Raw genomic sequence first — 14,247 nt, forward strand, 5'->3', positions numbered from 1 at the left:
TACATGGTCTAAAATGATTTTTCATGATATATTACTATGTAGTTTTTCACATACACTTCAGGAAGAGTTCAGAGAATTGAGTGACATTGCTATAATAAAACAGCTTCATTTTCCATCTACTTCTGTAGGTAAACAAGTTTGCTTGGTGCTTACAACTACAAAATGAAAAACAGAAAGACAACTGGCACTAATTTCTGTTGCATTCTAGAATATGTCATCTTCATCGATGGATGCACGAATTAACTTTAAAAGAAGTCCCATCTACTTTATTAAGAAATGCATTTCCATTTTACTTTTTTCTTTTGTTCAATAATTATTTGCCAAAATGTGCAATGCGTTATGTCATACTGCTTGTGTGAATGTGCTCACATGCTCAGTTGTGTCCAACTGTTTGTGACCCCATGAACTGTAGCCTGCAAGGCTCCTCTGTCCATGGGATTTCCCAGGCAAGAATACTGCACTGGGGTGCCATTTCCTTCTCCAGGGGATCTTCCCAGGGATCAAACCCCATCTCTTATGTGTCTTGCACTGGCAGGCAGACCCTTTACCACTGGGCCACCTGGGAAGCCCCGCTTTATCTGAGGCGTTGCACCAAATGTCGCTCTCCCAGTCATCATGGTCGCGACCCTGCTGGGAAGCCCCTCACACAGCCCTCCATGGCGTCACCCTGGTTTTGCTGATGGCAAGACAAAAACCCAAGAACCAAGTGTCCCTCTCTGACCACGGTGGGGACAGTGGGGAGGTGACCACACGGACGCAGCCCTGCTGAGCTCCCGTGGGTCTTGTCTCTTCCTTCCTTCATTCTGATGCGCCCATAGGATGCTATTCCTCCATCTCCTCCATCAGTACCACACAAAGAGGTCACTTCAGCAGCTATCAGGGGACAAAGATGCTGCTATCCTAACCACCCCCATACCACACAGGCAACTGGTTTCTAGGCTGTGGATCCCCATCAGGAAATTTAACTCCAGAAATTCCAGGACAGGGCACATAGCACTTGGGGGCCACAAAAGCTTCAGTCCCATCCTCTAGTGCTGCCAAACTCTTCATTAGGAAAAGAATGGTAAACATTGCTTCAGTCATGTCTGCTGAGGCTGAGTACAATGACTACGCAGGACTGATGCAAAAGATACTGGCTCCACAGTGTGCTGGTCCACCACTAGGTCCAAGGACACCTGGCCACTTCCTGGGAGGAGGAAGGGATGAATGAAGGTCACTCCCAGAGGCAGCATCACCAAGCAAGAGGCTCTGGGACTAGTGAAGACGGTGAGAGTCTGGATGTTCTTTGGGGTTGCTGGTAAGAAACTTGTTCACTACTAGACCCTGGCTGGATGGTCCTGGAATGTCCTCATCAACACAGCCTGTTGTACGGATGCATCAAGGGAAGCAGGACACATCTCATGATAAGTCTGTATCCCAACAGAAACAAAAGCCAGGGACACACACACACAACAGACCCAAAGGATTGCTAATTCTTCCTGGGTAACATGTTCATTGCCAGGGACTGCTTTAGCCAGGGTCTCCTTTAAAATGTCCCCAAAGTCAAAGAGGGAGGGGCTTTCCTGGCAGCTCAACGGTAAAGAATCCACCTGCCAATGCAGGAGACAAGAGTTCGATCCCTGGGTCAGGAAGACCTCCTAGAGAAGGGAATGGCAACCAACTACAGTATTCTTGCCTGGGAAATCCCATGGACAGAGAAGCCTACAGTCCATGGGGTCGCAAACAGTTGAACATGACTTAGCGACTAAACAACAAGGCCAACAGGGTCGTACAACTATGGAAGCACCACTTTGCCTTCTCCCTGGATTATGATCCATCCTAGGCCCCCACATTCATTATTTGGTCAACAAAGCAATCAGAGCCTGCTGTCCGAAGGGGCTCTAAGTACTACCTTCACTCTCCTGTGTGTCTGTGTAACTAAGCAAAATTATTCCATTGTGCGAAGGGATAGACTCTTCAATAAGCAGCACTGGGGAAACTGGATGCTGTTGCTACTGCTGCTAAGTCACTTCAGTCGTGTCCGACTCTGTGCGACCCCATAGACAGCAGCCCACGAGGCTCCCCCATCCTTGGAATTCTCCAGGCAAGAACACTAGAGTGGGTTGCCATTTCCTTCTCCAATGCATGAAAGTGAAAAGTGAAAGTGAAGTCGCTCAGTCGTGTCCAACTCTTAGCGACCCCATGGACTGCAGCCTACCAGGCTCCTCCATCCATGGGAGTTTCCAGGCAAGAGTACTGGAGTGGGTTGCCATTGCCTTCTCCAAGGGAAACTGGATAATCACATGTAAAAGAATGAAACTTGACCCCTATCTTATGCCACTCATCAAAATAAACTCAAAATGGATTAAAGACTTAAATGTAAGAACTAAAACCACAGAACCCCTAGAAGAACACATAGGGGGAAACTTCCACGTATACACCAAAAGCACAAGCAACAAAAGCAAAAATAGACAAGTGGGATTACATCAACCAAAAAGCTTTTGCACAGCAAAAGAAACAATCAATAAAATGAAAAGGCAACCTATGGAATGGGAGAAAATATTTGGAAGCTATCTATATGATAAGGAGTTAATTTCTAAAACATGGAAGGAAATCATACAACCCAACAGCAAAAACCACTCCAATAATTTGATTTAAAATTGGGCAGAGGACTTAAATAGATTTTCACCTTACATCTTAGCATGGCTATTATAAAAAAGACAAGAGATAAGTGAGGCAGTGATCAAGACCATTCACGAGAAAAAGAAATGCAAAAAAGGCAAAATGGTTGTCTGAGGAAGTCTTCCAAATAGCTGGGAAAAGAAGAGAAGCTAAAGGCAAAGGAGAGAGGGAAAGATACATCCATCTGAATGCAGAGTTCCAAAGAATAGCAAGGAGAGATAAGAAAGCCTTCCTCAGTGATCAATGTAAAGAAATAGAAGAAAACAATAGAATGGGAAAGACTAGAGATCTCTTCAAGAAAATTAGAGATACCAAGGGAACATTTCATGCAAAGATGGGTGCAATAAAGTACAGAAATGGTATGGACCTAACAGAAGCAGAAGATATTAAAAGGGGTGGTAAGAATACACAGAAGAACTATACAAAAAAGATCTTCATGACCAAGATAACCATGATGGTGTGATCACTCATCTAGAGCCAGAATCTTGGAATGTGAAGTCAAGTGGGCCATAGGAAGCATCACTATGAACAAAGCTAGTGGAGGTGATGGAATTTCAGTGGAGCTATTTCAAATCCTAAAAGATGATGCTATGAAAGTGCTGAACTCAATATGCCAGCAAATTTGGAGAACTCATCAGTGGCCACAGGACTGGAAAAGGTCAGTTTTCATTCCAATCCCAAAGAAAGGCAATGCCAAAGAATGTTCAATCAAACTACCGCACAACCGCACTCATCTCAGATGCTAGCAAAGTAAAGCTAAAATTTCTCCAAATGAGGCTCCAACAGTACGTGAACTGAGAACTTCCAGATTTCAAGTTGGATTTAGAAAAGGCAGAGGAACCAGAGATCAAATTGCCACTGTCTGCTGGATCATCTAAAAAGAAGAGTTCCAGAAAAACATCTACTTCTGCCTTATTGACTATGCCAAAGTCTTTGACCATGTGGATCACAACAAACTGTGGGAAATTCTGAAAGAGATGGGAATACCAGACCACCTTACCTGCCTCCTGAGAAATCTGTATGCAGGTCAAGAAGCAACAGTTAGAAACAGACATGGAACAACAGACTGGTTCCAAATCATGAAAGAAGTATGTCAAGGCTGTGTATTGTCACCCTGCTTATTTAACTTATATGCAGAGTACATCATGCGAGATGCTGGGCTGCATGAAGCACAAGCTGGAATCAAGATTGCCAGGAGAAATATCAATAACCTCAGATATGCAGATGACACCACCCTTATGGCAGAAAGCGAAGAAGAACTAAAAAGCCTCTTGATGAAAGTGAAAGAGGAGAGTAAAAAAGTTGGCTTAAAGCTCACCATTCAGAAAACTAAGATCATGGCATCTGGTCCCATCACTTCATGGCAAATGGGGAAACAATGGAAACGGTGACAGACTTTACTTTTTGGGGCTCCAGAATCACTGCAGATGGTGATTGCAGCCATGAAATTAAAAGGTGCTTGCTTCTTGGAAGAAAAGCTATGACCAATCTAGATAGCATATTAAAAAGCAGAGACGTTACATCGCCGACAAAGATCCATCTAGTCAAAGTTATGGTTTTTCCAGTAGTCATGTATGGACATGAGAGTTGGACCATAAAGAAAGTTGAGTGCCGAAGATTGATGCTTTTGAGCTGTGGTGCTGGAGAAGACTCTTGAGAGTCCCTTGGACTGCAAGGAGATCAAACCAGTCAATCCCAAGGAAATCAGTCCTGAATATTCACTGGAAGGACTGAAGCTGAAGCTCCAATACTTTGGCCACCTGATGCGAAGAACTGACTCATTGGAAAAGACCCTGATGCTGGGAAAGATTGAAGGCGGGAGGAGAAGGGGACGACAGAGGATGAGACGGTTGGATGGCATCACCGACTCGATGGACATGGGTTTGAATGAGCTTTGGGAGCTGGTGATGGACAGGCAAGCCTGGCACACTGCAGTCCATGGGTCGGACACCACCGAGTGAGTGAACTGAACTGAAGTGTGGATAAGGATGTGGAAAATGGGGAATTCTTGTCCACTGTTGGCCTGAGTGTAGTGTAGCCAGTATGAAAAACAGTATGGAGGCTCCTCAAAAAATTAAAAATAAAACTATCATACAATCCAGCAATCCCATTTTCGTGTATGGATCCAAAGGAAATGAAGTCATAATCTTGAAGAGATATCTGCACTATGTTCACTGTAGCTTTATTCACAATAGTCAAGACATGTCCATCAATGGATGAATGTGTAAAGAAACACACACCCACACAATGGAAAATCACGCAGCCATTAAAGGGAAAGAATTTCAGTCAGCTGAACTGAGGTGGATGAACCTGAAGTCTCTTATACAGAGTGAAGTAGGTCAGAAAGACAAATACCACATATTAACACATATATATGGAATCTAGGAAAATGGCACTGATGAAACTATTTGCAGGGCAGGAAGAGAGATGAAGACGTAGAGAACGGACTTGCGAACATGGGGGGAAGAAGAGCATGGGATGAATCTGGAGATTAGCACTGACATATATACACTACTGTGTGTAAAACAGACAACTCACGGGAAGCTGCTGGACAACACGAGGAGCTCAGCTTGGTGCTCTGTGAGGACCGAGAAGGGTGGGACGGGGATGGGTGGGAGGGAGGCTCAGGAGAAAAGGGATATATATATATATATATACACACACACGTATATGTATATATACATATATACAAAGCAAATCGCCAATAAAAACAATTTTTTTTAAGAACCAAATAAATAAAAGTATTATATGGGAAATACAGCAACGATTAAAAAAAGAAGAAGAAGGAGGAGTTCTTGCACACCGGCTTTCGTCCTTTGAATGAACCAGCACAAGCTGGTTTGGGAGCTTGGCAGCAAAAGGAGAAGGATTGTGACACACCCCACAGCTGCATTCACCTTTCCCCTTAATATCTAGACTCTTTCCACTTCTTAACAAAATATTCAGAGCTGGGGGAGAGAGGAATATTAACACTAAATCGTCATTTGGTAAGTGCAAAACCAAGGCTCAGAGAAATACAGCGATAAATCATAATTTATAAAAAATGCATTAGGGATTTCCGTGGTGGTCCAGTGGCTAAGACTCTGAACTCCCAACACAGGGGGCCCAGGTTAGATCCCTTGTTGGGGCACTAGATCCCACGTGCCACAGCTAAGACCTGCCACAGCCAAATAAATAAATTAAATAAATGTTTAAAAAATACATTAGTTGGGTAGCTTCCACTCTATGCAATTGATCTGCAGTTAAAAAAGAGACTTTTGCCTAAGTTTTGCATAGGAAGTGTGTTCCTGCACTTTAATTAGGAAAATTCCTGATAAAAACAAGTCTTTTAACCTTTTATGGGTCATGGATATCCCTGAGAATTCACTGAAAGCTGTGAATTCTTTCCCCAAGAGTAGCCGATAAGGGCACAGATATAATTTTGTGTACAGTTTGAAAAGCTCACCCATGTATCTCCTGGCAATTTCTGAGTCAAGGCTAAAGAAGCCTGCTTTAAAGTGTTAGCTGTACAGTGTTTTTTTTTATTCTGGCAGTGTGGCATGTGGGATCTTAGTTCCCCAAGCAGGGATTCAACCTGTGTCCCCTGGACCCCTCCCTACATTGGGAGCACGGAGTCTTAACCATTGGACCACCAGGAAGTGCCCAGCGGTACAGTTTTGTAAGATGGTTTAAATCTGCACAGCCTACACCTGAAAACTTTCTAAGGGAGGAGGGGGGATACATAACAAGTAAAAAGTGATTATGATGCTGTTTTTCAGTATTTGAATCAAAGCTTAAAATTATGGTTTGGCAGCATACACATGCAGATTAAAATAAAAGGTATTTATTAACCTTATACCACAGCCAAATGGTATCAACATTCAAGGTTCCAAACTGTTCTGACAAGTGGACCCCTGCACTAAAAATACTCTAAGGACACCTGCAAGAACCACTAGCTTCTCTCTGTCTGCATCTGAGGCTTTCACGCTCTGTACTGAGGCCACATTCTTAAATCCTTGCTATAAGAAGGCACAGGAAATGTTCACATTGTTTACTGCAATGTACACACATCTGCAATTTAAGGTGACATCTTTTCCCACCTGAAGGACGACATTGTGGCACTAAGTTACTGGGTTTCTAGTAAACATTTTGCATTAGAAGAATGGCTACACAAAAACTTGCCTGCTAATTTACGGATCCATAAAGTCTTCTTTTAACTGGGAGGCTGTGGTAACTGCTAGAAACTGCATTCGCGTTCAGCAGGCTTTCCCTCCTGGTGACCTCTGCGTGCCCAGCAAGCTGCCCCTGCCCGTTTTAGCCACAGCTCTACAAGTGGTGAAGGTGATGGTAACACGAGCTGGCTCCGGCTGCAAATAGCAACAGGCCTGCCATGAGTGAAAGCCCAAATATAGACCTGCCCGCTGCTGACTGCTCAAGTGTCACCAGCAGAAGTTACATGCTGTCCCCTGAATTACTTCTATTACCGTGGGGACTGGAGTCTGGGGCCTCCACGGAGGGGATTAAGATGTCTAGTTATGCCTAGAGGGTGGAGGGCTGTCACAGCAAAGGCAGGAGGCTGGCTGCAGGCCACAAAGAGGAGGAGGACTTCGGGGAGCCCCCAGGTATCCACCTGGCCTGAGGGGCTTTATCCAGAGTCTTTTCAACAAGCGCAACTCTGAAGGTAATCAAACACAACTTACTTCTTTTCTCCCACAATTCCTTGAACATTTACTCATGTATTCTCTCAGGATAAAAATCAAGCACACCAGGGACTTCCTGCTCCCTCTTAGGTAACACAGTCCTAGGGTTATTTGAAGGCATAGTCTCCATTCAGTAATGGAAGGTACAGTCCAATATGTTAATTAAAAAGTCAAACTTAGTTTGGACTTTTCAGGTGGCACTTGCGGAAAAGAACCTGCCTGCCAATGCAGATGCAGGAGATGTACGAGTCGTGAGTTCAGTTCCTGGGTTGGGAAGATCCCCTGGAGGAAGGAATGGCAACCCCCTGAAGTATTCTTGCCTGGAAAATCCCATGGACAGAGGAGCCTGGTGGGCTACAGTCCACAGGGTTGCAAAGAGTAGGACATGACTAAGGTGACTTAGCACCTAGCACAACACACAGAATTAGTTTGCTGCTGCTGCTAAGTCGCTTCAGTCGTGTCCAACTCTGTGCGACCCCATAGATGGCAGCCCACCAGGCTCCCCCGTCCCTGGGATTCTCCAGGCAAGAACACTGGAGTGGGTTGCCATTTCCTTCTCCAATGCATGAAAGTGAAAAGTGAAAGTGAAGTCGCTCAGTCATGTCCTACTCTTAGCAACCCCATGGACTGCAGCCCACCAGGCTCCTCTGTCCATGGGATTTTCCAGGCAAGAGTGCTGGAGTGGGGTGCCACTGCCTTCTCTGAAAATTAGTTTGGCCAGCATCAAAATCTCCTCCGTTCCCCAGCTGAGGCCTCTGCAGCTAGAAATCTGCCTTTTCTCCCTGCACCTCCTCCCAAAGCTGCTGGTTTGTTCGCCAGGGACAGGAGGTGATAATGTGATAAGGCAGCGCCTATCTGAGCTAATGCCACCGAGGGTGGGTGGTAGCTTCTGCTTCTCTGGGGCAGACACTCAGATCTCTCTGAGCTTTTCTACATCTCTGGGGTTCCCCATGATGCTCTCCCCTGGAGTTCCCACCGCCAGGCTGAGAACTCCTCTTTTTCAAGGGATCCCTTGTACTCCTCCTCCAGGCTTTGGGGGACCACCTCTAAGATTCCTCAGATGAGGTCTCCTCACCCATGCAGCTGGTTCTCTCAGGCAGGATACAGGCGCCTCCTTGCTGGCTCGGTGGTTCAGCTGGCCCACATCTGGATCTTGGGATGCAGGCTCCATCCTTGGTCCTGGCAAACTCTGGGATGCAGACGCTTCCAACACAGCCACTCCACCAGCTCAGCCACCAGAAAAGCCAGTCCTCTCTCCTCTGGCCACCATTGGCCCACCTGCAGGAAATACAGCAAACTCTCTGAAGGGTCCTGTTTTTGAACACCCCTCACGGGGCTTAGGGGTAGAGGGTAGCATTTCCAATACTGCCCCTGCCCCTTCCAGTCCAACCACAGCTCTCTCCAGAAAAATTGCTCCACTAGTCTCCCTCCGAGATGCCCTCTCTTCTTCACTCTGATCCCTTATTTTTTTCCACTGGTGCAGGGTTCTGGATCATTTCCTTTAAAAGTCTGAATGTGGTGATTTGATCTTAGAATTTGACATCTACTGCTTTTTGAAATCTTAATCATAATTTTATTTTAAAAAACATTGTTACTGCCAAGTATCTATATAACAAAAATATTGGAAGCAAATAAAACATCAAAAGCAAAAAATCTGAAAGAATAAATTATGCAAAGATACATTATGTACAAGAAGGTTCACCACAGCGTTATCTCTATTGGCAGAAAATTGAAGTTAATCTATTTCTACCAAAATAGAATAATGTCAACTCAGTATTGGCAAGTATTAAAATAATGATGTAGATACCTATTTTTTAAATGTGGAAAATGCCCACAATATATTTGTAGAAACAGTAGAAAGTAGAAAGACTATGCAAAATATTAGGGGCAGGGGTGTACCTATGGCTGATTCTTATTGATGTATGACAGAAAACCACAAAATACTGTAAAGCAATTATCCTTCAATTAAAAAAAATAAATTAAAAGAGTATGCAAAATATTATTACAGTATAAAACCACCTGATGCAAAGAACTGACTTATTGGAAAAGACTCTGATGCTGGGAAAGATTGAAGGCAGGAGGAGAAGGGGATGACAGAGGATAAGATGGTTGGACAGCATTACCGACTAGATGACAAGCTCCGGGATTTGGTGATGGACAGGGAAGCCTGGTGTGCTGCAGTACATGGGTTCGCAAAGAGGTAGACATGACTGAGTGACTGAACTGAACTGAACTGAATAAATATATATATACACACACAAAGTAAAAGCAAGGTTTACGTCTTCTGAGTTATATTACTTTTATCTTTCTATCTCTGATGTGTCCATTTTATAATAATTATATTTACCATGTGCTACTTTAAAAAAGTCTTTATTTCTTGTTTTAAATAGTATATAGTGTTTGACTTAGAAAAAAGCAAATACTACAAAAGAACCAAAAAATGAAGTGAATGTATACCAGTCATACATCCTGGAAACAATTATTAGGTTTGGTGTATACTTATCCATATTTTTTCTAAGAATATATACATTTATTCCCCTCACATGAAATAAAAATTATAGAAAGCCTAATTTCATTTTGAAAAAGCAAATAATTTAGAAAGACTAATAGAAATGATAATATAAAAAATAGAGTTAAAAAACATTCTATAAAGACTATACAGGGGCTTCCCTGGTGGCTCAGTGGTCAAGAATTCACCTGCCAATGCAGGAGACATAGGTTCAGTCCCTGATCTGGGAAGATCACACTTGCCACAGAGCCACTAAACCCATGCACCAAAACTACTGAGCCTGTGCTACAGAGCCTGGGAGCCGCAACTACTGAGCCCATGTGATACAACTCCTGAAGGCCGCACGCCCTAGAGCCAGTCCTCTGCAACAAGAGAAGCCGCCACAGTGAAAAACCAGGGTGCTGCAACTAGAGAGTAGCCCCTGCTCATTGCATCTAGAGAAAAAGTCCGTTCAGCAATTAAGACTCAGCACTGCCAACAAGTGAATTAATTATTAAAAAATATATACAAAAAGATATTAAACAGACTAGTTCAGTTCAGTCATTCAGTCATGTCCAACTCTTTGTGACCCCATGGAATGCAGCATACAATGCTTCCCTGTCCATCACCACTTCTGGAGCTTACTCAAACTCATGTCCATTGAATCGGTGATACCATTCAACCACCTCATCCTCTGTTGTCCCCTTCTCCTGCCTTCAATCTTTCCCAGCATCAGGGTCTTTTCAAATGAGTCAGCTCTTTGCATGAGTGGGCCAAAGTATTGGAATTTCAGCTTCAGTATCAGTCCTTCCAAAGAATATTTAGGGCTGATTCCCTTTACGATTGACTGGTTGGATTTCCTTGCTGTCTAAGGGACTCTCAAGAGTCTTCTCCAACAGCACAGTTCAAAAGTATCAATCTTCGGCACTCAGCGTTCTTTATGATCCCACTCTCACATCCATACATGACTACTGGAAAAACCATAGCTTTGACTAGATAGACTTTTGTTGGCAAAGTAATGTCTCTGCTTTTGAATATGCTGTCTAGGTTGATCATAGCTTTTTGTCCGAGGAGCAAACACCTTTTAATTTCATGGCTGCAATCACCATGTGCAGTGATTTTGGAGCCCCCCAAAATAAAGTCTGTCACTGTTTCCATTGTTTCCCCATCTATTTGCCATGAAATGATGGGACCAGATGCCATGATCTTCGTTTTCTGAATGCTGAATTTTAAGCCAACGTTTTCACTCCCCTCTTTCACTTTCATCAAGAGGCTCTTTAGTTTTTCTTCCCTTTCTGCCATAAGGGTGATATCATCTGCATATCTGAGGTTATTGGTATTTCTCCTGGCAATCTTGATTCTGGCTTGTGCTTCATCCAGACCAGCATCTCGCATGATGTACTCTCCATATAAGTTAAATCAGCAGGGTGACAATACACAGCTTTGATGTACTCCTTTGGCCACCTGATGTGAAGAACTGATTCATTGGAAAAGACTCTGATGCTGGGAAAGATTGAAGGCAAGAGGAGAAGGGGACGACGGAGGATGAGATGGTTGGATGGCATCACCGACTCAGTGGACATGAGTTTGAGTAAACTCGGGAGTTGGTGATGGACAGGTAGGCCTGGCATGCTGCAGTCCATGGAGTCGCAAAGAGTTGGACACAACTGAGCAACTGAACTGACTGACTGAGATGTTTTTCTGGAACTCTCTTGCTTTTTCTATGATCCAATGGACACTGGCAATTTGATCTGTGGTTCCTCTGCCTTTTCTAAATTCAGCTTGAACATCTGCAATTTCACAATTCTCGTACTGTTGAAGTCTGGCTTGGAGAATTTTGAGCATTACTTTACTAGTGTGTGAGATGAGGGCAATTGTGTGGTAGCTTGAACATTCTTTGGCATTGCCTTTCTTTGGGATTGGAATGAAAACTGACCTTCTCCAGTCCTGTGGCCACTGCTGAGTTTTCCAAATTTGCTGGCATATTGAGTGCAGCACTTTCACAGCATCATCTTTGAAGATTTGAAATAGCTCAACTGAAATTCCATCACCTCCACTAGCTTTGTTCGTAATGACGCTTTTAAGGCCCACTTGACTTCACATTCCAGGATGTCTGGCTCTAGGTGAGTGATCACACCATTGTGGTTATCTGGGTCATGAAGATCTTTTTTGTACAGTTCTTCTGTGTATTCTTGCCACCTCTTCTTAATATCTTCTGTTTCTGTTAGGTCCATAGCATTTCTATCCTTTATTGTGCCCATCTTTGCATGACATATTCCCTCGGTATCTCTAATTTTCTTGAAGAGATCTCTAGTCTTTCCCATTCTATTGTTTTCCTCTATTTCTTTACATTGATCACTGAGGAAGGCTTTCTTATCTCTCCTTGCTATTCTTTGGAACTCTGCATTCAGATGAATGTATCTTTCCCTCTCTCCTTTGCCTTTAGCTTCTCTTCTTTTCCAAGCTATTTGGAAGGCCTCCTCAGACAACCATTTCGCCTTTTTACATTTCTTTTTCTTGGGGATGGTCTTGATCGTTGCCTCTGGCACAAGGTCACAAACCTCCGCTCATAGTTCTTCAGATTTAATCTCTTGAATCTATTTGTCACTTTCACTGTATAATTGTAAGGGATTTGATTTAGGTCATACCTGGATGGTCTAGTGGTTTTCCATACTTTCTTCATTTTAAGTCTGAATTTGGCAATAAGAAGTTCATGATCAGAGTCACAGTCAGCTCCTGGTCTTGTTTTTGCTGACTATATAGAGCTTCTCCACCTTTGGCTGCAAAGAAAATAATCAACTGGATTTAGATATTGACCATCTGGTGATGGCATGTGTAGAGTCTTCTCTTGTGTTGTTGGAAGGGGATGTTTGCTATGACCAGTACATTCTCTTTGCAAAATTCTGTAAGTCTTTGACCTGCTTCGTTTTGTACTCCAAGGCCAAATTGCCTGTTACTCCAGGTATCTTTTGACTTTTGACTTTTGCATTCCAGTCCCCTATAATGAAAATCACATCTTTTTTGGGTGTTAGTTCTAGAAGGTCTTGTAGGTCTTCACAGAACCATTCAACTTTAGCTTCTTCAGCATTGCTGGGCAGGGCACAGGCTCGATTACTGTGATAGTGAACGGTTTGCCTTGGACACGAACAGAGATTGTTCCGTTACTTTTGAGATTGCATCCAAGTACTGCAGTTTGGACTCTTTTGTTGACTATGATGGCTACTCCATTTCTTCTAAGGGACTTTTGGTGGAGAGTTCTGACAAAACATGGTCCACTGGAGAAGGGAATGGCAAACCACTTCAGTATTCTTGCCATGAGAACCCCATGAACAGTATGAAAAGGCAAAAAGATAGGACACTGAAAGATGAACTCCCCAGGTCGGTAGGTGTCCAATATACTACTGGAAATCAATGGAGAAATAACTCCAGAAAGAATGAAGAGATGGAGCCAGAGAAAAAAACAATACCTAGCTGTGGATGTGACTGGTGATGAAAGTAAAGTCCAATGCTGTAAAGACCAATATTGCATAGGAACCTGGAATACTAGGTCCATGAATCAAGGCAAATTGGAAGTGGTCAAACAGGAGGCAGCAAGAGTGAACATCGACATTTTAGGAATCAGTGAACTAAAATGGACTGGAATGGGTAAATTTAACTCAGATGACCATTATATCTGCTACTGCGGTTAAGAATCCCTTAGAAGAAACAGACCTGAATTGTAAGTAAATCATATTAGCTAATACAGTAAAAAATAGTTTGAGGGAAAATAAATCACTTCAGCTAAAAGGTTCTCTCCAAATGACAACCAGAGCAGAGCCCCACCTTTCTTTGGTATTAAAGGGAGGGACCTTCAGATAGAGGCAATTTTACCTTCAAGCTACTTTCCTAGAGTGTCCTAGTTGCCCTGGGGCTAGATCATCTGCCTTGGGATTGTCTTCAGGCTGGGAGATGCCCTAACCATAGTTTCAGCCTGGCCCTGTTTTTCTTTGCTGGGGGGGGGGGGGGGGTGGTCAGTGTTGGAAATCTGATTCCAGGCTTTCCTAGCTCAAAAACTTCAACAATCCCTTCACTGGTTCCTGAATCAAACTTTTGAAAATCTTGTTTAGATGAAAGGCTTCTTCCCTGCTCCCTGAGCTTCTTGTTCCTCCCGCTCTGTCCTCCAACCGCACTACCACTCTATCAGCTCTCTCAGGATGTGAGCTGACATGTACTGTATTTCCGTCTACCCTGTACATTTCCTAGGTAGAGACCAGTGCTGCCTTATTCCCTGTATGAACAGGTTCAGCTCCAACCCACACTCCATCCCCAGCTGAAAGTACATCACCCCATCTCCTTAAACAGGTCTTCAGTAGCCAGGTGGTCTGAAGTGTCTGAATTGCCTGAGTGTCTGGGTATCTCAAGAAAAGTTTCTTTTCTGGA

General features: G+C 43.5%; 1 protein-coding gene across 1 annotated transcript in view; it reads right to left on the reverse strand.

The window, feature by feature from the left end:
* FSD2 (fibronectin type III and SPRY domain containing 2) overlaps positions 1–14,247 on the reverse strand; it is a 45,873-nt gene that overhangs the window by 30,326 nt on the left and 1,300 nt on the right. The window contains exons 2-3 of the mRNA XM_069560394.1: positions 8,416–8,618; positions 6,823–7,007 (exon numbers count right to left, since the gene is read on the reverse strand). The gene's annotated coding sequence lies outside the window, so the exon portion shown is untranslated. The remainder of the gene's footprint in view (positions 1–6,822; positions 7,008–8,415; positions 8,619–14,247) is intronic.

Source organism: Ovis canadensis, chromosome 18 (genome assembly GCF_042477335.2).
Source record: "Ovis canadensis isolate MfBH-ARS-UI-01 breed Bighorn chromosome 18, ARS-UI_OviCan_v2, whole genome shotgun sequence".
Classification (NCBI taxonomy): domain Eukaryota; kingdom Metazoa; phylum Chordata; class Mammalia; order Artiodactyla; family Bovidae; genus Ovis; species Ovis canadensis.